The 22,691-nt window shown below is 53.0% G+C and overlaps 1 protein-coding gene and 1 long non-coding RNA gene across 7 annotated transcripts in view; one reads left to right on the top strand and one right to left on the bottom strand.

Moving 5' to 3' along the window:
• The window catches only part of ACTN4 (actinin alpha 4), a 72,166-nt gene that overhangs the window by 28,390 nt on the left and 21,085 nt on the right, over positions 1-22,691 (bottom strand). The gene's annotated exons all lie outside the window — the stretch shown is intronic.
• Positions 10,018-22,661, top strand: LOC110260982. The gene is made up of 3 exons (XR_002344648.1): positions 10,018-10,835; positions 18,301-18,375; positions 22,578-22,661. It is a non-coding gene; the product is annotated as an uncharacterized LOC110260982 (long non-coding RNA).

The raw sequence follows: 22,691 nt of genomic DNA, 5'->3' as shown, positions 1-22,691 counted from the left end.
AAAGCCTGTAAAGCATGTGGCGGGTGCCCAGTACATGCAGTTCTCTGCCCCCTGCACACCCTTGCCACCACACCCAGCCCTCACACCTCTGTGACAGCATTCTCCAGTCGGGCTGGGTCTTACTGGATGCTCTGTGCATGTGTGTGTGCCCCAGGCACGCAGGCCTTCCGTGTCAGGTCACACGCATCTTTAGAAGGCCTAAACGCACAGCGGCCAGCTGGGGCAGGGGATGCTGGGCCTCCGCTCTTACGTGTGCCTCAAAGATGCTACTGGCCAACCCAGTGGCCCAGCACATCCCACGACTGTGGCTGCAACAGGGCAGCTCCCAGAGGGCGAGCCCCCTGCTGCTGCAGGGCTGCTGGGCCGAGACCCAGGCGCCTGGCCTGCAGGTAGGGCTGGGCGCGTAGTACAGCTGCCTGCTCTGAAGGGGCACAGAATGCTAGCCTCACGGCTTATTTCTTCTGGTTTCCAACCAAGTGACCTGGACTCCTGACGCCTCACCTTCCATCTCCACAGGATGGACCCAGCAGAGTCTACCTCCTGTATGTGCTGTGGGCAAATGGGGGAAATGCTTTAAAACATCGGCACAGAGCTTGGCAAAAGCGAGATGGACTGAGCGTGTGCACGTGTGTGCCCCCGCCTGCACCGCCGTGTCCACCGCATCCTGTCTCTCTGCAATGGCCCACGCCCCGCTGCCAGGAGTTCTTTCTTTTGTTCGGACCCTCTCAAGGTCACAAGGTCACAGCACTGCCCACCCTGCAACACATGCGCCCCATCCCCGCACCTTTGCTCACCTTCTCAGCAGGAAAGGAGAGCTCTGCCTTGGGGCTCACACAGATCTGGACTCAAATCTTGCCTTGGCCATGAGGTCACCTGCTAGCGGAGTCACCTTGGGCGAGCAATGAGCCCCAGGGTCCTCGTTGATGAAATAGAGATAATAATCCCACTTTTTTTTGGCTGCGCCTGTGGCACATAGGAAGTTCCTGGGCCAGGGATTGAACCCATGCCATAGCAGTGACAACGCCAAATTCCTAACTGCTAAGCCACCAGGGAACTCTAATAATCTCCCCTCTTAAATGAAGATTAAACAAAACAATGCAAGTAAATCACTTATGAGTGTGCCTGGCACAGAGTAAAGTATTCAGTGTTATACAGACGTCAAGGAAAAGACTGTTTTTAAATAGATGGTAGCTCTGCCCTGAGCGCATCTCCCCAGCGGGAGGCAGGCAGAGGCACAAGCAGAGCACAGAGCAAGTGCGTGGGGAGAGTGGGGAGGAAAAGCCTCCTCCTGAACCCGACAGACACTCCATGGGAACCCTGCCGCCGCCAGGCCTCTGACCCTCACTCCATGGCCCTCGTGGCCCTGCTTTCTCCTCCTGGAAGATAGGAGAGACTCCCAGCGCCCTGAGCTTGGGGCAAGGGGAGCACTTGTCACGAGGCTACCACGCACACAGCACTTCTCCAGGCGGCATGACTGGTGAGTAGGAGCTGGAGTTCGAACGGGACATTAAAAATTCATAGCTGCTTCTACTTGGTTACAAAAATAACATTCTGCCTATTCACTCCCTCTCCCTACCCGCTTTAGACTGAGCTGTGCGGGGTGGGAGGCGTGGAGGGCGGTTTCTATAGATGGAGGCCTCGTGGGCCCGCTGCACCCCTCCACTGTGCAGATCCCTCAGGGCATGAGCTACGGAGCCTGACTGCCCAGGCACGATAGGTCCCACGGGCTCTGCGATGCCCAAGCCACTGTGGGGTGGGACACAGACGCTCCGGTGACATGCACCTGCTGTATGCCGACTCGGGGCCCGGCCTGGTGCTGAATCCACAGTGGTGAGCAAAGCGGGCCCAGGCTGCGTTCTCAGGAGCGCCCAGTCTGACGGGGGAGAAGATCGAGCTCATTAAGCAACTACTCAGGTGGGGAAGGATGCCCTGAGGAAAAGCATAACAGTAACAACCACAGGAGACACGACCGCTTGAGGCACTTGGGCATGTGCTAACGTCTTTCCTTCACATGGCTATGCACGGCCACCTTGGGGGGGAGTTGCTATTTCTGCCCCCCTTTTACAGATGAGGAAACCAAGGCAGGGTCTGACAGGTGACATGACTTGTCCACCGGGACCTGGAAAGTTAGAGCCAGATGGAAGGCCGGGTACTCTGGCTCCGGCAGCCAGGCAGCCAGGCAGCCAGGCAGCCACGCTCAGAGGTACCATCCTGCACTTGCCCTCCTCCCTGCCACCCCCAGCGACGGGGCTGAGCAGTGTTCGGGATGCTGGGGAACAGCTCCTGACTAGTAGCAGGGCAGACGGGGAAGTGTCCCTGTGGAGAAGGAGCAAGACTAAAAGCGGAGAGACTTCCAGAGGAGGGGAGCGGCCCGCAGGCCCTCTGGCGGGGAGGACAGAGCCCGGCGGGAGAGAGGCAGGGAGTCTGGGGAGCAGGTTGTGCTGTGAGGCTGGCAGGGCCAACCTCCCGGGGCCTTCAAGAGGCTGCTGCTCTGTAGGGATGGAGCCGAGGGGGGCAAGGGTCAATGTGTGGTGACCAGGAGAAAAGACGAGAGGGTGAAGAGCCCCCGAGGGAAGCCTGGCAGGAGGAGGAAGCCTGGCACAGAGGAGCTGTGTCGGGGATGCCGACTGTTGTGACGGAGAAAAGCAAACAAGGCTTCGATTTCATTTGGGAGGGTCCCGAGCCACCGGCCCTCTGTGAGAGGAGGGAAGGGCAGAGAGCAGCTCCAGCTCTTCTGGGTTTTGGTGTCAGGATGGCTTTCCGGGGCAGCACTGACTAAATGGTGGCCGTGGCCCTGGCGCCTCCCCTACGAGGTGCTCTGTGCATTCACCAGGCTGACAAATCCCGACCTGGAGCCCCTGTGAGGCAGGGGGCACCGACTTGGAATTTACATTCTGATGGGGGCAGCAGCAGCTGATTGACAGCTCTTACCATTATACATGGCAACTCTTCCAAATCTCCAACCCCCGGCTCTTGAGATAGCAGCATTGCCTTTTTACAGATGAGAAAATTGAGGCAGGGAGAGGTGAAAGTGACTTGCCCAAGGTCACAGAGCTAATAAACACACACACAGGGCAGCCACTCACGCCTCAGAGCAGAATGCTACCTACTGGCCTGGCAAAGCAGAGCCCATAGAACCGAGTCAAGGCGGGCCCCGGCCCCCCCTCAGTCCCCAGGCTGGAAGAGAGCTCCCAAAGCGAGGCAGGCAGGGCTGTGCCCCCGAACGCCTGTCTGCTTCGTCAAGGGTGGCCTGAGCCCAGCGTGCGTCCAGGCTAGTGGTGCCAACGGTGGTCCTGCTGTCATGCGAAGGGAGCCTGCACCCAGCCCTTGACCTCTCTAGGGAGGAAGGAGGGATGTGGACTTGTCTGCCTTTGAGAACACATGTGAAAAGAAACCACAGAGAAAAGCCTTCAGAACTTGGCCTCTGCACACGGTGCCTGCTGGAGATTCTGGTTGTTAAAACAGCACAGGGGGTGAGGGGGTGGTGGTGGTTGGGGGTGGAAGAAGACGAGCCTGTAGCTTTATTTGGGACCCACTGTCACCACTCCCTGTGGTGCCCTAGGGACGACAAGCCCCAGAGGCGCCCACCCCCCAAGGCCAAGCTGTTTCTGCTTTGTCACTGTGTGTTGGAGGAGGGGTGCACGGTCTAGCATCACTGGTCATAAAGTCCTTCCTGTGTCACAGGGACCCCTCCCAGTTGCCAGGATGTGGGGCGGCTGGGTGAGTGAATGATGGATATTGTTCGGGAGGTGACCTAAGCGACCAGGAATGTGGCAGCAGTGGGCTTTAATGAGCCATTCATTGATGACTCCCCCCTCAACCCAAAGAGGTAACAGGCCCTCTTGACTCTGGGGCAGTCACCAAGGAAGAGTGAGAAACAAACATGTCCAAGGACACAGGGCGACCGGGTGGTGCTCCAGTGGGCAGAGTGGTGGCAAGGGCTGGAAGAAAGGAAGGATCCTGGCGGGATGCGGCTAACCCGGCTGAAAAAACTTTCCTTTCCTTTTCTTCTCAACGACTACGTGTTACACAGCATGTTCTTAATACTGGAGGGGGTGGCGGGGAGGGAAATGTTGGTTGGAAGCTGGAATTCCACTAAATGCAGACTCAAGCGAGTCTCTTGCAAAGTCCGTTTGGACTAAAAACAGGCTCACCCGAGAGCCCAGGCAGAGCGAGCCTGCTGGCTCCGGTTACTGGCACTGGCCAAGGCTCCTGGACCAGGGTTTGTGGGCTCCGCTCTTCCTACCTGCCAGCAGATGCTCACATGTGGATTCCATTGACTCCACGTTGGACAAGACTTTAGGAAAAACCGTTCGCTGCCTCCTGCTCATCCCCCGCCTTCCGCTGTGGACAAGGCCCACCCCCTTAGCAGGCCGGCTCGGGCGAGCGGTCTGACCCAGAAGGACCAGCTGCTTGTTTCCCCCAGCCCTGGGTTGCCTGGGATAATGGGCCACAGCAAACTCCCCCAGGGTACTTGGAGGCAAGACAGGGTGGTCTAGGGGGTGGGAGTTTTCAAACCTCGTCTCTGCAATACCGTGTAGGGTTTGCCGCTCCGATGGGGCATCAGCTGCTTTGAGGGGGAGGCCGGCCCTCCTCCTGAACGCCCACCTTGCCTGCTGTGGCCTCTGACGCTGCCCATGGCTCCTGCTTCCACAGGACCTCAGGAAGGGTGTCCGGGGCTTGGACACAGGGGACAGACAGCTATTTATTCCTAAGGTAGGCATCCACCCTCCTTATCGCGCATCTGCCAGACTTCTGCCAGGCCTCAGGCAAGACCTGGCCCCAGTGGAGCACCTCAGTTCCTGAAAGCAGAGACTGCTCCCCCGGCCCCTGGGCTTCAACACCTACTATAAAGGCGCTTTCAGCATCTGATGGCTAAGCCTTCAGGAATCTGGGTTACCAGTGGCCCAGGCCAAAAAGGTGATCGCCCTGGCAACATCTGCCTGGCTCCATCCAGGAAGTACGTGAAGCCTCTAGAACATTTTGAGATCATACATGTGAGTGCTTCCCATGGCATATGGAAGTTCCCAGGCTAGTGGTTGAATCAGAGCTGAGCTGCCAGCCTAATGCCCCAGCCACACGCACATCTGCAACCTACACCACAGCCCATGGCGACACTGGATCCTTAACCCACCAAGTGAGGCCAGGGATCAAACCCACATCCTCCTGGTTACTGCTACACCACAATGGGAGCTCCTAGAGTGCTTCTTTTTTTTTGGTCTTTTTAGGGCCGCATCCACAGCACATGGAGGTTCCCAGGCTAGGAGTCAAATCAGAGTTGTAGCCGCCAGCCTATGCCACAGCCACAGCGACGTCAGATCCGAGCTGCATCTGTGACCTACACCACAGTTCACGGCAACACTGGATCCTTAATCCACTGGGTGAGACCAGGGATCGAACCCAAATCCTCATGGATGCTAGTTGGGTTTGTTAATGCCTGAGCCACAACAGGAACTCCCTCGTGAGTGCTTTTTTGAAGATTCATTGCCTTTACCAGATTCTGAGGAAGATAAAAACCAGGGACCAAGGTGAGAGAAGAGAAAACGAACCAGATATAATGACTTGATCGCAATTTGGACAGGTGCAGCAACATGGGCCTCAGACAGCCCTGTTGCCGTGGGTCATCAGAGCTGGCGACAGCAGTATGGTGACACATCGACTGCCTGTCCAGGACCCAACTCCTTATCCAGCTGCGGGCAGAGCGGGCATGCTGTGTGTGCCTGCCCCGAGACAACAGAACCTTATTTGAAAGCAATTACAGAGAAATATGGAATGCTGCTTTCTTATGTCCTGGCCTGACGGTTGCCTTATTCGGAGTTTTCTCGGCCCACATGAAGAAGCCCTGACTTCTCAGACGGAGGAGAGGTATAAACATTGCAGAGTGGAGCAGTGAGCATTCCAAAGGTCCCGCGTGTCCACCCAGAAACCACTCTTTCCCCCACGACCCCTCCCAGGACCCAACATTCCCACCTTGGCCAATCCCCTGCAAGGTGCCAGACAGCTATGTATGTTGCTACTGCAACAGGCCGCATTTGGGGTGCAGTCCCTTCCTTCCCCATGAGGAACGCTGGCCAAAGATGTTTTTTCTGGTTCCCCCCAGGCTGGTTGGTTCTCATCACTCAGGACTTCCCTCAGATGTCGCCTTCCCGACTGTTCCCTATCACTTTCCTCTGCTTTGTTTAGTCACTGCACTTATTACTGTCAGAAATTAGGCTCTTTGTCCTTAACAGGTCTCCCTCCCACACGGAACAAAAGCTCCATGAGAGCAGGGTCCCGTGAGCTGCGGGACCCACTGCCCGGAATGGTGTCTTGCACAGAGTAGGTGCTCAGTAAATCCTAGAATGAATGGAACAGGAGTAAGGCTTCTCGTGTCCAGCCACTTAGGACTTCATGGTTTCTAATCCCATTTTATACTCGAGAGGGTCCCTACTTAGGGATTAGACTGCTTGCTTTTAGGAGTTCACAGAAATAATCCTGGAGCGTACACACATTCCAAAAGCAGCTTGTCACTCCCACGGAAGAGAGGAGCCCTCAGCAGCCCTGCCTGCCCAGGCACCTGAGGCCACTGGACTTTGCAGAGACCCTGATTCTGGTTCAAGCGTGGCTGGGTCTAGACAGGGCGGGGTAGCAGGGGGTGGCCTAGGAGGAGGCAGCCTGAGGAGTGACACATGTATCGAGATATCAATTTGCCAAGGTCTGCAAGGGTGAGGAAGAGACAACACGGCAGTGCTCCAAGCGTCTAAACAAACGTGGGTTCAAATCCTCCCTCTGCCATGTCGTGTGTGGGACCACAGAAAACGAACTTGACCTCTCTAAGTTTTATGTTCTTCCTCTATAAAATGAGGACAATAGACACGATATAGTTGTCTACTCAACAGGATCAAACAGAACGCAGTGCACACACCACCTGGTGGACAGTGAGCGCTCAAAAGATGTTCTACTCATCGCTAGAACTCCGGTTCCAGGAGGTGCCACTGCTGCTATCAGCACTGCAGCTGGTGAGGCGAGACCTGCACCCTAGGATTTGCCAAGTTGCTGGCTGCTTTCTGGGGGCTGACACAAAGCAGTCTTCCCTCCAAACCTCCCCTCCCTCAGCCTGGCCACTGGACAACCAAATGAATAAAGGAATATGATAATCAGATCTGCCTCTTCTTGCATCCAGAGATTCTTCCAATCTAGCAGTTCACAACCCTGGCTTTACAAGAGAATTACCCAGGACCTTTCCTGGTTCGTTTGCATTTTTTTTTCTCTCACTAATATTTACTGCTTTAAGCCATTAAGCTCTGAAAAGGCCATTTGTTATGCAGCAATAGATAATTAACACAACATAGAAGTAGAGTAGGTGGATCACAGGAACGCCTGTACTCTTTTTAATCATGTGCATAGTTTGGAAAATCAATTTTTAAAATTGGATTATAATTCACTTACCATAAAATTCACCCCTTTAAAGCATAAAAGTGAGTGAGTTTCTGGAGTTCCCGTCATGGCTCAGTGGAAACAAATCTGACTAGCATCCATGAGGACGCAGGTTCGATCCCTAGCCTTGCTCAGTGGGCTGTTAAGGATCTGGCATTGCTGTGAGCTGTGGTGTAGGTGGCAGAGGGGGCTCAGATCCTGCAATGCTGTGGCTGTGGCGTAGGCCGGCAGCTATAGCTCCAATTGGACCCCTAGTCTGGGAACCTCCATATGCCGCTGGTACGGCCCTAAAAAAAGATTCCCTCCCCCCCGAAAAAGTCAGTGAGTTTTAGCATATCCACAAGATTGAAAAACTATCACCACTATCCGATTCCAGAAAATTTTCATCACGCCTCCCCAGCCCCTGACAACCACTGACCTACCATCAGTCTCCATAGATTTGCCTTATCTGGACATTTCACATGAACAGAATCATACAGTATGTGGCCCTTTGGTCTGGCTTTTTTCATTTAGTGTGTTGCAAGGTTCAACCACACTGCAGCATGTGTCAGTGCCTCATTCCTTTTCACTGGGGGCTCCACTGAATGGACACACCACCTTTTGTTCATTCGTTCATAAGCTGATGGACACGTGGGTTATTTCTACCTCTGCTGTTGTACACATCCGCTATCAGGAGGAATGCTGCTACAAACATCTATGTGCGAATTTCTGTGTAGATATATGTTTCTAGTCCTAGGAGTGTACCTGCTGGGTCACGTGGTAAGTCCACGTTTAATCATTTGAGGAAATGTCGGACTGTTTTCCAAACCGGCGGCACCACTGTACACCGCCACTGGCAAGGTATGATGATTCTAATTTCCCCACATCCTCGACAACACTTGTGAGGTGGTATCTCGTTGTGTTTGTAGTTGTTTTGTTTTGTTTTAAGGGCCACAGCCGCGGCATATGGTTCCCAGGCTAGTGGTTGAATTGGAACTGCAACTGCTGGCCTACACCACAGCCACAGCAATGCAGGATCCGAGCCACGTCTGCAACCTACACCACAGCTCACAGCAATGCCAGATCCTTAACCCACTGAGCGAGGCCAGGGATCGAACCGGCGTCCTCATGGACACTAGTCGTGTTCATTACCACTGAGCCACAATGGAAACTCCTTGTTGTGGTTTTGATTTGCATTTCCCTATTGTCTAATGATGCTGGGCATCTTCATGTACCATTTTCTAATTGCATATCTTCCTCTGGAGAAATGTCTGTTCTAGTCTTGTGCCCACTTTAAACTGGGTTATCTTTTTTTTTTTTTTTTTTTGTCTTTTTGTCTTTTTTTGTTGTTGTTGTTGTTGCTATTTCTTGGGCCGCTCCCGCGGCATATGGAGGTTCCCAGGCTAGGGGTCCAATCGGAGCCGTAGCCACCGGCCTACGCCAGAGCCACAGCAACGCAGGATCCGAGCCGCGTCTGCAACCTACACCACAGCTCACGGCAACGCCGGATCGTTAACCCACTGAGCAAGGGCAGGGACCGAACCCGCAACCTCATGGTTCCTAGTCGGATTTGTTAACCACTGCGCCACGACGGGAACTCCTAAACTGGGTTATCTTTTCATTGCTGCGCTGTATGAGTTCTTATATATTCTAGACACTTGACTTTTATCAGATGTATGATTTGGAAACATTTTCGCCCATTCTGAGGGGTGTCTTTTCACTTTCTTAATAATGTCCTTTGTAGCAAAAAATAAATTAAAAAATTTTTTTGCAGAGTCTATTATTTATCTATTTTTCTTTGTGGCTTATGATTTTGGTGTCATACCTAATAAACCATTGCCTAACCTAAGATCATGAAGATTGAGGTCTATGTTTTCTTCTAAGATTTTATGGTTTTAGCGCTTTGATGCGGTTGAAGGTATTTTTTTGTATATGGTATGAAGCAGGGGTCCAATTCCATTCTTTGCATGTGGAAATCCCATTGTTTCAGCACCATCGACTGAAAAGACTACTCTTTCCCCATTGCATATGTTCGTATACGTCTTGGACCCTCATTGAAAAATCAAGTGATGATAAATGTATGGGACTGGAAAGCTTCTTAAAAATGCCTGAACTTCACCCCAGGTCAAATGAATCAGCTTCCGTGGTGGTGAGTGCTGCATAAATAATTATATTTTACAAAGCTCATCAGGTGAGTCTAACATAACAGAAAGCCAGGGTTGAGAACCACCACTCAAATCTATCCCCTCATTCTAAAGATGAGGGACCTGAAGTAGGACCAGGGAGCCCTAGCCACTGCATTTGCTAGACTGGACCGGACCCTTGGAGCTAAAAGAAACTCCAGGGAAGCAGGAGACAGGCAGCCCGGGGAGGGAGGGGCCCCGGTCTAGGCTTGTTTCTGTTCTCAAATGGACCTTTCAGAGCCATCTCATTCCAGACCTTTCCAGAGCTAGCTACTCAGATTACACTGCAAAGAACTGGGTCCCCCCTGAGGGGGAAGAGCCTGCCCTCCCCACACAGAATCCATAGGGAGATAAAGAAGGTCTGAACTGCAGGTTGGTGGGGCCCAAAGGGCAGAGGTAGGAGGCAGTGCTCGGCTTTCAAAGGAGAGTTTTTCAGCAGGAAGAGGAGATGGGTGAGGCCTACCTTGAAATAGCTACCTTTAAAAGGGAAAACTTCCACTCCCAAAAAAACAGTTTTAAAATTAGGGCAGCAGCAGAGGCTAGAGCCCTGCCCTCCACCTCCTCTGGCCCCATCTGGCATTTTGCTGTGAAACAATCAGGCACAGGGGGCCCTTCACTCGGAGAACGGAGAGTCTGAGCTACAAAAACCCTATTTATTTTCAATGGCTTACAGCGGAGCTCGGGTTTCAGGCTCGGGAGGGGAGATTAAAGATCCTCTGGTTTAAACTTTGATCCTTCAAAAAGATAGCCAAGTGAGCCAATTCTGGCCTTGAGACTGAGCAGCTTGGAATCCTAACAGGTGCCTAAGAGGACCAGCCTTCAGAATTAACATTTTAGCCTGGACAAATCCGCCCCATGGACTGGCTCATCCAAGTAACAGGTGTTTGGCATTTGGGGACAAAAAGGAAGAGGGGGATTTAATGGGACTCGAGTGTCCTTCAGGCAAGTGCCACTTCCACCAGGAACTCACTCGACCACAACAAGAAACGCAAGGAGTGCCCAGGCCAAGCGCATCTGAAGGCAGGGCAAACACTCCCATTTCCCCCTCTGATTGCCTTCTGGCAGACAGCTTATTCTCTGCTGTAATTTACATGCTCCATGGAGTAGGCCTTGTTGGCAGAAGAGCAACTGTACCAGGCCCCAGAGTGACCTCTAACAGGGGTGGAGGTTTCACCTTTGACAACTGAAACTCCTCCTCAGTGATCCTTTTCCTTTTTCCTGTTTTGGGACGTTCTGATTCATCGGTCTGCCGGTCAGGTCAGAAACCTTCTCCTGCTCTGGGTGTCTGGGGTGGGCGACATGGCGAGGGTGGAGCTGGGTTGGGCTGGAAATCTGTGCTCTTGACACACCAGGGGGAAGCCAGAGCCTGGGCAGTGCTCACAGACATGCACTTGTTTTCTACGCACCCTGCCCTACTCGCTTCCCACTCTCAGTGCCTGCCTGTAAGACGAGCCCTTTGCAAAGCAGGGTTTGAGTTTGGAGGCCAAGAGAATAGAGGGCACTTATCCGCACCATCTCTTCCCCTCATCTCCGAGGGGACTGGCACTGGCAGGGGGCCCGCGAGCTCCTGGGTGCTCATCGGCCTGCTCCCCCATTGTTGAGTTCTCTGCGCACCTGGATGAGGGAGCAAATGAAAACATCAGTCACTCTGGGAGGTGCCTCAGACCAGAAATTCCAGGGTTGGAGTTTAAAGTTTGCCAAGAGGCAACTGGAGGTGTTCAGAGCTATCCACTCTCCCCCTCAGCCGCGTGTCAGCCAGTGGTGGCTCTACTTCCTGGCGTGGCACTAGGATGGTGCTGGGGGTGGGGACCTAAATTCTGTGGGTGAAGAAATCACTCTGGACTTGGAGTCTGTTTTTTCTTTACCATAGTCACTCCATCTTAGACCCCTTGGACACATGAGATGGACAATATTAACACTGTCTCAGAAGGACTTGAAAAAAAGAAAAGCCAAAATAAGGTTCTACAGCCAAAGGGTAATTATAGGATTGGGAGGAACCAGTAAGGAGAGACTGAAACCTCTGACTCATAACTGCTCTATTAAAAACGGTGAAACCATTTGCCCTGGCAGAGTGACAGGGCTAGACTCTCACCCTGGCTTGCCCAACTGCCTGGCCTTCCTGGGGCTGGTAGTCAGGCCTGGCCAAGCCACACAGCAGTCATAAGGGGCGGCTGTCTCCAGGAGCAGCGTGACGTCAGGACAAAGGGGCCCCTGCTGCTCTCGCTCTGGCTCTGAGGCAGAGCTGACTCCTGGCCCCGTAACAACAGAGGAGTGGCTTGCTCTGGGGCGGGGCAGGGAGGAGGGAAAGGAGAGAGGTGCCATTTGTGAAGTTGTAGGTTCGGTTTTCCACAATGTGCCCCATTAAACCTGCTAAGGGGCGGGGCCTCAAAGGGAAGCAGCAGAGGTGTTTTTATGATTGGGTGGGGTATGTCCTGACATACTTGTACAAATGACTCACATTTATTGAGTGCCTGCTGTGTACCAAGGTTTGTTCTGGGTGTTCTGGGTTTTACAGATAAGCCATCTGCCTGTGGTCACACAGCTGGAAGGTGTCAGAGCCAGAGGCCTACAGTGACTCCCAAGCAGTCTGGCCCGGGCTGCTTTCCGTTTCTGGTTCTCACTCTGTCAGGCCCCCTGGGAGGCACCTCACAGAGTCTCTCTCATTTGACCCACTTTAAAGAAGTCACAAGACCAAGCACAGTCCTGGAGACCCTGGCCCAATTCCGTCTGCCACCAGGGCCACCAGTGAGTGCCACCAGGGTGGCAGGCCTAGGCGGAGCTGCAGGGTGAGTCATGGGAGAGGGAGGGCGAGTCAGGTGACCAAGCGAGAATCAGAGTTACGCTGAGGTGGCCTGGTTACCTTGACATTCCTGAGATTCTGCCAAGGTAAAAAGTAACCCAAGGAGTTTGCCTTATATGGGCACAACAACAGACTTAAACTCAACAACGTGTTAACAGACCATGGATCAAATCCGCTCCGGACTGCACAGGAGACGCCCGATAAAGCTGCTCTGATAGTATAGGAAAAAACAATTTACGACAGGCTATCACAGTGACTCATAAAACAAAGGCGCAGCCCAACTGCCATTGTGTGCCTTTTAGAGAAGAGGGGGAAAGGTTGGTGGCTCCCAGGCCAAGTGGCCCTATCACTTGCTTCCCGACACGTGGCAGCGGAGGCCTGGCTTCGACCCCTCCCTCTGTTCACAAGGCCCGGCTCAGGGCAGAGCCCGGAGGGAATCGATTTCAGGCTGGAGCAGAACAGCAAGTCCTGGCCGAGTTCAGAGAGCCCTGACCACCTGCTTTCTCCCAGGGGCGCCCAAAAGAGAGAGGAAGGGGCTGAGCTGGAGGTTAGGTCTGAGAGCCCACACACTGCATGAGAACCAATGAAGTCAGCTGGACCTCAGGATTCAGAGTCACCCTAACCTGGGCCCCAAATGCTGGCCTCAGAGCCTTCCTCCCTGCAGCCTCAGCCCCAGAAGGGGGAGACTCACAGCTCTGAGCCTCTCTCAAACTTCACTCATGCATTTCAGTTACAAACTGTATTGGGCATCTACCACCTTCTGAACAGTGGGATTAAACAAACATCTCTGCCCTGATCAAGTTCACACTCTGGCAGAGGAGAAGATACACAAGAGAAGAACTAGACAGTGGCGATGCAGTAAACAGGGCAATGCGACAAAGAGTAACAGGAAGAGGGGGACAGCCAGGGAAGGAAGCAAATTGAGCCAGTCAAGGAAGACCTGTCCCTGGAGGTGCTACGGGAGGGAGCCTGAACCAATAGAAAGCGCCAACCGGCTGACAGTAGCAGGGCGAAACTCTAGGTGGGAAGAGGCCCGGGGGGTGTGGCCGGAGCTGAGGGAGCCCAGAGGAAGAGCAGCTTACAGGCTCACAGGGGCAGGGGAGCAGAACTCGGGTCTTACTCTAAGAGCAGCAGAAGCCCTTGCAGGGTCTCACGGGGAGAGCAGCAGCACGACCAGATTTATGGCGTGGAAAGACCCCCGGTGGCCGTGGGCATAGCAGGGTTACAGTGGAGCCACTAGGATAAGCGGTCCTTGTCAAAGTCCCCTCCTCCACAGAACCAGGAGGTGAGCCTTAATGGCACAGAGCACGAAGCTGCAGCCAACATGCAGACCCGGAGCCCCCTCCCCAAACAAGCCATCTTCTTTAGAAACACACAGGCCCAAGGGTGAACCATGATGGACTTTGCCAAGGGACAGTGGAAGGCCTTTTGCAGCAGAGAAGTGGACGTGATACCAAGGAGGGATTTTCCAACAGTGTTCCCACAAGAGCTCTGCTGTGGGGGTGCCGGGGGTGAGGGAAGCTGCCCCCCTACTCAAATTTAACCTCAGCAGCTATTTAATTGTGTAATATGGCAGATCCACATGGGATTCAACTCGAAAGGCAGTTACGCCACTGAAGAATATCACTGCTTTAAATCTTAAATCCTCTGTGCAAACGCTATTCCAAACAGCGGCAACCCCTTCCACGGGAGCCCCTACATCCCACCGGGTTGAGGGGAGGACAGGGCTCTGCCAGGGCAGCCAGGGAAGGGGAAAGAGGAGTTCCTGGTGAAACCCCGGCAGTCCCCTCCCCTGCTGGAGCCTTTGATCCTCTCTGCTCTGTGGGTGGCAGGCGGCTGGAGGAAGGCAGACACCACATGTGCTGCGGTTTTAGTCTGAGATGGCTGAGGCCTGCTCCCCTCAGGCCTCAGGAAGGTGGGGCAACAAACAAAGGGAAGATAAGAAAGAAGGCCGAGATCCCAGAGTCCCCAGCATCTGGCCTGCTGCCCACAGACGGAACCTGATGGAGAGGATCGGAGGAAGGCAGCCTGAATTCACGGCAGAGCAGTCAAAGGGTGCATCTGTCCCCAGGTGGGAGCAAACCCTCCCATGAGTCTCCACAGCAGCCTCTCCTCTTGGAGAAGAAAACAAAGGAAAAAAGAACTAAAGGCAGAGAGAATAAGAAATCTTAAACATCTGAGGGTGAAACCGGCCTTTGGGTAGATGCCCATCTCCTGGAGGAACTAAGATTCAGGACAAGTAGAAAAATCACAACCAAGGGCCTGGGGGACACGTACAGGACCTGACCTTCTGTCCCGGAGGAGTGCGAGGTCAGGGTGAAGAGGGACACTGGCAGGCCAGGCACTGCAGGGCAGTGTGGTCTGAGGACAGCAGAGGTCAGGCGACACCTGATCTGGGCCGTGAAAGAGGAGTGTTGTTCTGATAGGTGGTGACCTGGGAGGAAGGTCGTTCAAGGCAGTGGGAACATCAGGAGCAAAACACAGAAACGTGCAAGAGATGTCTGGGGAACTCCTAAGGGGAAGTGGCAAGAGACGGAGGCAGCTGGGCTCAGAAGGTAGAGGCTGAGAACTCAGAACTTATTCCCTGGCTATCGGGAAGGTTCCTCAGAGTGACCCGGTCAGATCCGAGTCTCAGAAAGACAGTGTTCATGGAGCTACCAAGATGAAGGAGGAGACTGGAATGAAGCCAGTTAGGAGGCCGCTGCAGGAGACCTGGACGTGGTCCATTGGGTGATGAGGAACATGAGGAGGAGGATGGGCACCAATAAGAGGGCACTTCCTGGGTGCCGGGCATGGTGCAAAGGGCACACAGTAACTCAATGAAGTCTCACCATGGGCCTTGGAGGCAGACACTCTCCTCTCAGAGTAGTTAAGGCATTTCCCTAAAGTCACACAGCTCAAGGTGGCAGCACTGCAGTTTATACCCAGGCAGTCTAACAGGTGTATATGGAGGCTCCCAGGCTAGGGGTCGAATCAGAGCTGCAGCTGCTGGCCTACACCTCGGCCACAGCAACGGGGACCCGAGCTGTGTCTTCGATCTATACCATAGCTCACGGCAATGCTGGATTCTTAATGCACTGAGCAAGGCCAGGGATTGGACCTGCGTCCTCATGGATACTAGCCAGGTTCATAACCCACTGAGCCACAGCAGAAACTCCCAGCATCTGCACTTTTAAGCACTCACTACATGGTTCTGAGTTAGGACAACAGCAGCAGCGAAGGAAAGGAGGGGGTAAGGATTCTGCGAGACATTTGAGAGATAGAGAAAAGTAAAATTTGGTGCCTGTGACAGGGTGAGCAGTCAAAAGATGATTCCAATGTTTCTGACCAGGATGACTCATGGCTGGAGCAGTGTCAGACGCAGGAGTGGGAAACCCAGGGAGAGGGGCTCAGGAATGAGTTTGGTACGAGACGCGCTGCAAAATCAGCAGCGTGCAGAAACTTAGGGCAAACAGGTCATTTGTTCACGCCTGCAGTCCACTCATTCAGACGTTTCCTGAGCTTCTGCTAGGGCTGGGCCTGGTGCTGGGGATACAGCGAGAAATAAGATAGGGCTTCATGAAAGACCTCAAATCTAACAGGGGACAGAGACGTGTCAGCAGGCAACAGCACCAGAGCATGAGAAGGGGGTCAGGACGAGAGATACTGGCGTGGGACTTAAGGCCCGGGGAAGGCAGGGAGCTAAAATCCTCTCAGAAAAGGGACAGAGAGATGCCCACATTTCGGAGGTGGAGAGAGGGAAAAGATTCAGAGACAGAGGATGAGAAGGTAGAGAAGTAGAGAGAAGGCGATGTCAAGAAAGGCAAAGGGGAGGACTTTCGGACTGTTTTTAAGACGTGCTCCAAAGCATCCAGTACAACATGAGAAACGGAGATACCCGTAACCATCAGAGAAACATACAGAAGCATTTACGGGTGATGTCTGGGGCTGTCTCTGAAACACTCTGAGGCGGGGAGTGTGTAGGGAAAGGCTGATGAAACAAGTCTGGCAAAATGTCGGTAGCTGTTGATGCCAGGTAATGGGTACAGAAGGATTCTCTCCACTTTTGGGTACGTTCACAAATGTGTGTGGTATTTGGAAAGGATCGTGCGTTGCAGAGAGGTGGAGACGAGAGGGCAGGGCCCACTTCCCGCATCCCCAGCACCTAATGCAGCGCCTGGCACTTAAGAGGTGCCAAGCACATCCTGCTCAGGCGGTGCTGTGCCCACACCCTCAGGGATGCTAACTGGCCTGTCTCTGAAGATCTTGGAGAGGGTGGCTCAGGGGAGCTGGCAGGCTGAGAGGTATCAGGAGGTGAGGAAACGGAATCAGCCCGCGGAGGCTTACATGGCTTATGTATTTTTAAATGCACCAAGGCCAATGGCCAAGCACATTTCTTTTCCCAGGGACAGAACCCAGCTGGTGGACCATCCAGCAGCCCTCTACTTTCCTACAAGAGCGAGACAGGCTGGACTGCTCCAAGGGAAAAGCTGACCTTCTTTCTCCACCCCCAGCTTCAGATTCCCACCAAGCTCCCTGTGCTCCCCTCCTCTCATTATCCAGCAAAGGCTGCTGGGCAAATGGGCCCTTTTCAAAGGCATATCAGAGTACATCTTACTACCGTCAAACGGACAAGCCATCTCTCTCTCGCTTTTCTTCTCTCCTACAGAACAAAGTTGCATTTGAAAGGAGGAACAGTCTCAGGTTTTGACTCCCGGACAGAGAGAAGGTCCCAGGGGCCTGGACTCGGAACACAGGGTAGCTGACTCCGGGCATGGCTTGCACCGACAGCGACAGCAAACGTGTGGAGGGACATGGCAGACAAAGCCCAAGGCCAAGCCCGACAGCAGAGACAGGGCGGCTGTGTGGTTCTGGGTCCCATGGCCTGGAGAGCTCTGAGGAGCTATCGAATTCTGTCGGACCACACTGCGCTGCCTCTACCTTCCTCTAGATTTTCCACAGTACTGACAGCTCTGCCAATGCCCCATAAATGCCAATGGCCACCCAAGATAGCCCAGACTGCGCTTCCTTTCCTGGTACCGCACATCTCCAGGCTCAGCTCAGGACAGGGAGACGAGTGGGCTGCCCCAGAACATGGTACAATAGGAAGCTGGGTTTCAGGAAGGTGGCCAGCCAGCTCAAACCACAGGGCTGTGTTCTGATGTTTGTAGCTATCTCTAGAAACAAAACACTTTACTGTCTCTTACTATACTGAGTTAATTTGACCTATAGGTAGCAATTTCTGGATAAAAGGGAAAAGTTAAAAAAAGAAAATCTTTAAAAAGGTCTCCCTGAAGGAGAGGAGACAAATGAACTTATTTGCAAAAGAGAAACAGACTTACAGGCTTTTGAAAAACTTATGGTTACCAAAGGGGACAGGTGAGGGGGTGGGAGGGATGGACTGGGGGGTGTGCGACTGGCATATGCACACTGGGGTATATGGAACAATTGGCCAATGGGGACCAGCTCTATAGCACAGAGAAATCTACCTAGTATTCTCTGACAATCTATGTGGGAAAAGACTGGAAAGAGAATGGATACATGTATGACTTCGTTGTACAGCAGAATTTATCACAATCTTGTAAATCAACTATACTTCAATAAAACTTTAAGAAAACTTTTTTAAATTTAAAAATAAATAAATAAAAAGGTCTCAGAGTTCCCAGTGTGGCTCAGCGGTTAATGAACCCGACTAGCATCCATGAGGACATGGGTTTGATCCCTGGCCTCGCTCAGTAGGTTAAGGATCTGGCATTGCTGTGAGCTGTGGTGTAAGTCATAGACATGGCTTGGATCTGGCATTGCTGTGGCTCTGGCGTAGGCTCCCATTGGACCCCTAGCCTGGGAACCTCTATATGCTGTGGGTGCAGCCTTAAAACGACAATAAAAACCAAAAACAAACAAAAAGATTCCCTGTGTTTAGCCATGTGTCTCATTTTGCAGGCAAAGGCCTTCTGTTGGGCTGTGTCTGCGATGCCTGGACCAGCGCCTGGCACACAACGTGTGCACACCTACTAGGTAAGAGTCTGCACAAAACGGGATGAATTCTAACAATGTCTCCGGGTGACGGTGTTATCTCCCTTCCTTTTACCACCTGCAAAGCATCCTATCTGTGTCTCATAACTGGTTGGCACTGATGCAGAATTCTGCCAGGACAGCTGGCTGGCCCACTGGGTCCAGAAGTGTCCCGGGGAGGACATCTTATGACCTTCCAGAGCACAGGACCAGCTTTTAGGGGGGACTCAACTGGCCTGTAGAGTGACAGTGCCTTCCTCAAAGGGCCTGTGGGTGATCAATCTTTGCCCCTGACACCAAGCTGCTCCATGGGAGGCACTCAGACAAGATGAGCAGGTGGCTGGCAGGTCCCGTCTACCTGCCTGGCTGGCTATTTACCCATTCATTCCACAAGTATATGTTTATTGGAGCACCTATATTTGTCAACCATTGTCCCCCATGCTAGTTACACAGCAATGGACAAAAGAGTCCATCTCTACTCTCAGGGCTCTCACAATGTCATGGGGGCTGGAGAGACCAAAGGACAGCTGGAGTTAAAAGGAGAAGCTGAGTGACAGGCATGGCCCTAAGACAGAGACCTAGCTTAGGCTGGAGGCGTGCATGGCCTCCAGATAAACAGTGGCGTCTACAAGCAGGCATCAAAGAATGAGGAGGCGCTGGGTGGGGATTTGGCAAGGGAAAGGGAATCCACAGGCAGGAAATAGCGTGGAGCAGAGAGGTGGCCGGTGTGCCTGGAGTATGTGACAGGACAGGAGGGGGAGAGAGATGAGGCCCGAGAGGAAAGGACAGATCCCAGTGCCCAGTGGGCTTCCAGATTTGGTCCTACGGACAAGGGATATGGATCAAGATTTCAAACAGGACGTTATCTGGCTCCCACGTGGAGAATGGACTGGAGGGGGATGGGGGTTGTTGCTCACGCTCTAGCATGGGTGCCTGGGCCACACTGGTTATGCTTCTGCAAAGGGACAATGAGGCTGCTTCAGGAGAGCTGGGGGACCTCAGGGCTTCCTGAGATGAAAAGCTGCAAGTCGGGCCCTTCCGGGCTGTCTGTGGTAAAGAGCAGAAGGGCTGCCTGTTTACCTTCCACATCCGGCCCCAGAGGCTCTGCCTGGGTGGAAGGCTTCCCAGACGAAAGGACACATGGGGCGCTCTGCAGGACACACAATACCTCACCCAGCCTCCTCCCAGGCTCGGCAGGGCCACTCTGGCCCGATCGCAGGACTCTTGCCATACAAAGCCCTCGGACTCTTAGCTTTCTCACCCAGGGTCTGCCCCTAAACCGTGGGGCGCCATCCTCCACCCTGGGTCTGAGCACTCGGGGATCGCTAAGAGTTTGCTGCGTCTTTCTAGGAACCTTACTTCCAGGGACCCTTAAATGCTTCGTGCTTCCATATCTAGCAGCTGAACTTGCTGGATCTCAGGGTCAATCTTCAAAGAGCAGCTGGCTTCAAATCAGACATCATAAAACAGCTCTGTTGTCTTCCTTCTCTGGCTGCAGTTTCCGAAATAAAGGATGGTTCCCTGGTCCCTGACTCCCCAACCAATCACTGTTATTGAGACTCCAGAGCCCATAGGATGAGACTCAGGAAGACTCCATCCACCCTAATCTACCCTCCCAGACAGAATAATAATTAAAAGAGCCACCAGGTACTGATCTCTAGCATGTGCCAGACACACCCCCGGCCATTGCCTCACTGGATCCAGACCCGGAGGTCACTACATTACTGGTCCCATTTTACAGATGAGGAAACCGAGGCTCCCTTGCCCAAGGCCTCCAGGGCAGTCAGCACAGGGCCAGGGTCAGCACCTGAGCCACTGTGGCTTCACGGCTTGTGTTTATGAGAAGCCGAGTCTACAGCCTCCAATGCAGGAACACACCAGGGTCCAGCTTCAGCCTCTGCTTGGCCTGGCCATGCGCGGCAGGAGCCCCTGCGTCCAGGCCTGCTCTCTCTCTGCTCTGACGCCTCCTGACTGACTGATGAAGAGTTGGGCCCTTCCAGCTGAACCTTCATCAAGAAACCCTCTGGTAGCAGCTGCAACCTCTGCCCAGCACCTTATCAGCCAAAGTGCATGCGATAGCAAGATGGACTTGAGCCCTGGGTGGCTGCAGGCCTCCGCTGTCAGCCAGAAAGAATGCAGCTCAAGATGTTTGCAAAGATCCTCTCTCAAGAGATAGTTCTCGGCTTATTAAAAAGCAACAACAACAACGACAAACGGAGTCCCCAGTGGTTAACAAATCTGACTAGCATCCATGAGGATGTAGGTTCGATCCCTGGCCTTGCTCAGCGGGTTAAGGATCCTGCATTGCTGTGAGCTGTGGTATAGATTGAAGACTTGGCTCGGATCTGGTGTTGCTGTGGCTGTGGTGTAGCTACAGCTCCGATTCAACCCCTAGCCTGGGAACCTCCATATGCCATGACTGTGGCCCCCCAAACCAAAACCAAACAACAAAAAAACAACAAAGTTGAGATGGTGACACCCAAGCCAGGTTGGCTGTACTCTCACCATGAGCTTTTCAGACCGGGATTAATTCTTTGGCTGATTTAAGACCTTCAGTTTCAAAAATATCTAGTTTGTGCTTGTCTACGAAGGAATGTAGCCGGGCACCTCCCACCAGCAACAGAGAAAACAACTCCTACTGCCATCACCTGATTTTTGAGGTCAGGCCATATATAGGCAGACTGTATTGGGAAGGTTTGGCCAGAGAGCTAAGGCACGTCCCAGTTCCACACCACCCCTCAGACAGGGCTCCAGACATGGTAGCCAAACACTCGTCTCACATCTAAGATGCTGTGGGAAAGGGGACAGGCACAACTAGACGCTACTGGGGCAGGGATCCCACCACCTCTGTCCTCTCGCCACACCCCATCCCACAGGACTCAAGTCCTAGGTGCTCTGCCAACATCACGTGCCTGAAGTCCAAGGATCACCAGGTGCCCTTGTTTTATTTTTTTTGTTGTTGTTTTTTTTAAGGGCCACACCCACAGCACATGGAGGTTCCCAGGCCAAGGGTACAATTGGAGCTGCAGCTGCCGGCCTACACCACAGCTACAGCCATGCCAGATCCGAGCCGTGTCTGCGACCTACACCATAGTTCATGGCAATGCCGGATCCTTAACCCACTGAGGGAGGCCAGAGATCAAACCCACATCCTCATAGATACTAGTTAGGCTCGTTACCACTAAGGCATGACAGGAACTCCCACCAGGAGCCCTTGATTCTTACTACCAGGGGCACAAAGTCAGAGAGAAGAGAACCACTCACTCAGCCCTGACACAGGAGAAATAATCTAAAAGGAGACGAGGACAGTTTCATTCTTGGTTCTGCCATTTACTGGCCGAGTGACCTTGGGCAAATCATGTAACCTCTCTGATTCTGTTCCCTCATCTGTAAGGTGGGGATAAAAACACAAAGCTACTATGAGGATAAGCTGAAGGAATGTCTTTAAAAGTGCTACATGCTTTATAAGCTGTGGTGAGATCTGTCCCAGCATCAAAAAAGGACATACTTTGGAGTTCCCTGGTGGTGCAGTGGGTTAAGAATCTGCCACACTGTCACTGTGGCGGCTCAGGTTGCTGCTGTGGTGCAAGTTCAATCCCTGGCCAGGGAACTTCCACATGCTGTGGGTGCCACCCCCCCAAAAAAAAAGACGTATTTCTTTTGACATTCCCTTCGTCTGGGAGCCTCATGAGGGCAGGGATGGTTCTGTTTTGTTTTTGTTTTTTCCCAGAGCTATATACACAGTGCCTAAAACAGTGACGGGCATGAAATAAATATTTGTGGAACCAATGCTTTCTTGTTTATTTAGAAGAAAGCCCAGGGAGTTCCTGTTGTGGCTTAGCGGGTTAAGAACCCAACATAGTGAGGATGTGGGTGCAATCCCTGGTCTCAGTCAGTGGGTTAAGGATCTGGTGTTGCTGCAAGCTGTGGTGTAGATTGCAGATGCAGCTTGGATCCAGCGTTGCTGTGGCTGTGGTGTAGGCCAGCAGCCGCAGCTCCGATTGAACCCCTGGCCTTGAAACTTCCCTATGCTGCAGGTAAGCTATAAAAAAAAAAAAAAAAAAAAAAAAAAAAACAACAAAAAAAAACCCCGCCCAGGATCCTCACTGGAGGCATGCTCTGGCTACTGTCCTCTCTGACCCCACCTCCCAGCACCCTCCCCACTCTGCCCACCACCTCATTCTTCTCTCCTCCCTCCTTCTCAGGTCCTCCTGCCCTGGACGCTCCTCTCCAGGTGGCTCCTGCTCACCCTCCACGTCTCCCTCCACTGCCACCACCTCTGAAAGGGCCCCCAGTGGCTCCTGCCCAATCTATGGCAA

Source organism: Sus scrofa, chromosome 6 (genome assembly GCF_000003025.6).
Source record: "Sus scrofa isolate TJ Tabasco breed Duroc chromosome 6, Sscrofa11.1, whole genome shotgun sequence".
NCBI classification, from domain to species: Eukaryota; Metazoa; Chordata; class Mammalia; order Artiodactyla; family Suidae; genus Sus; species Sus scrofa.
This window is presented reverse-complemented; position numbering and strand designations above follow the sequence as displayed.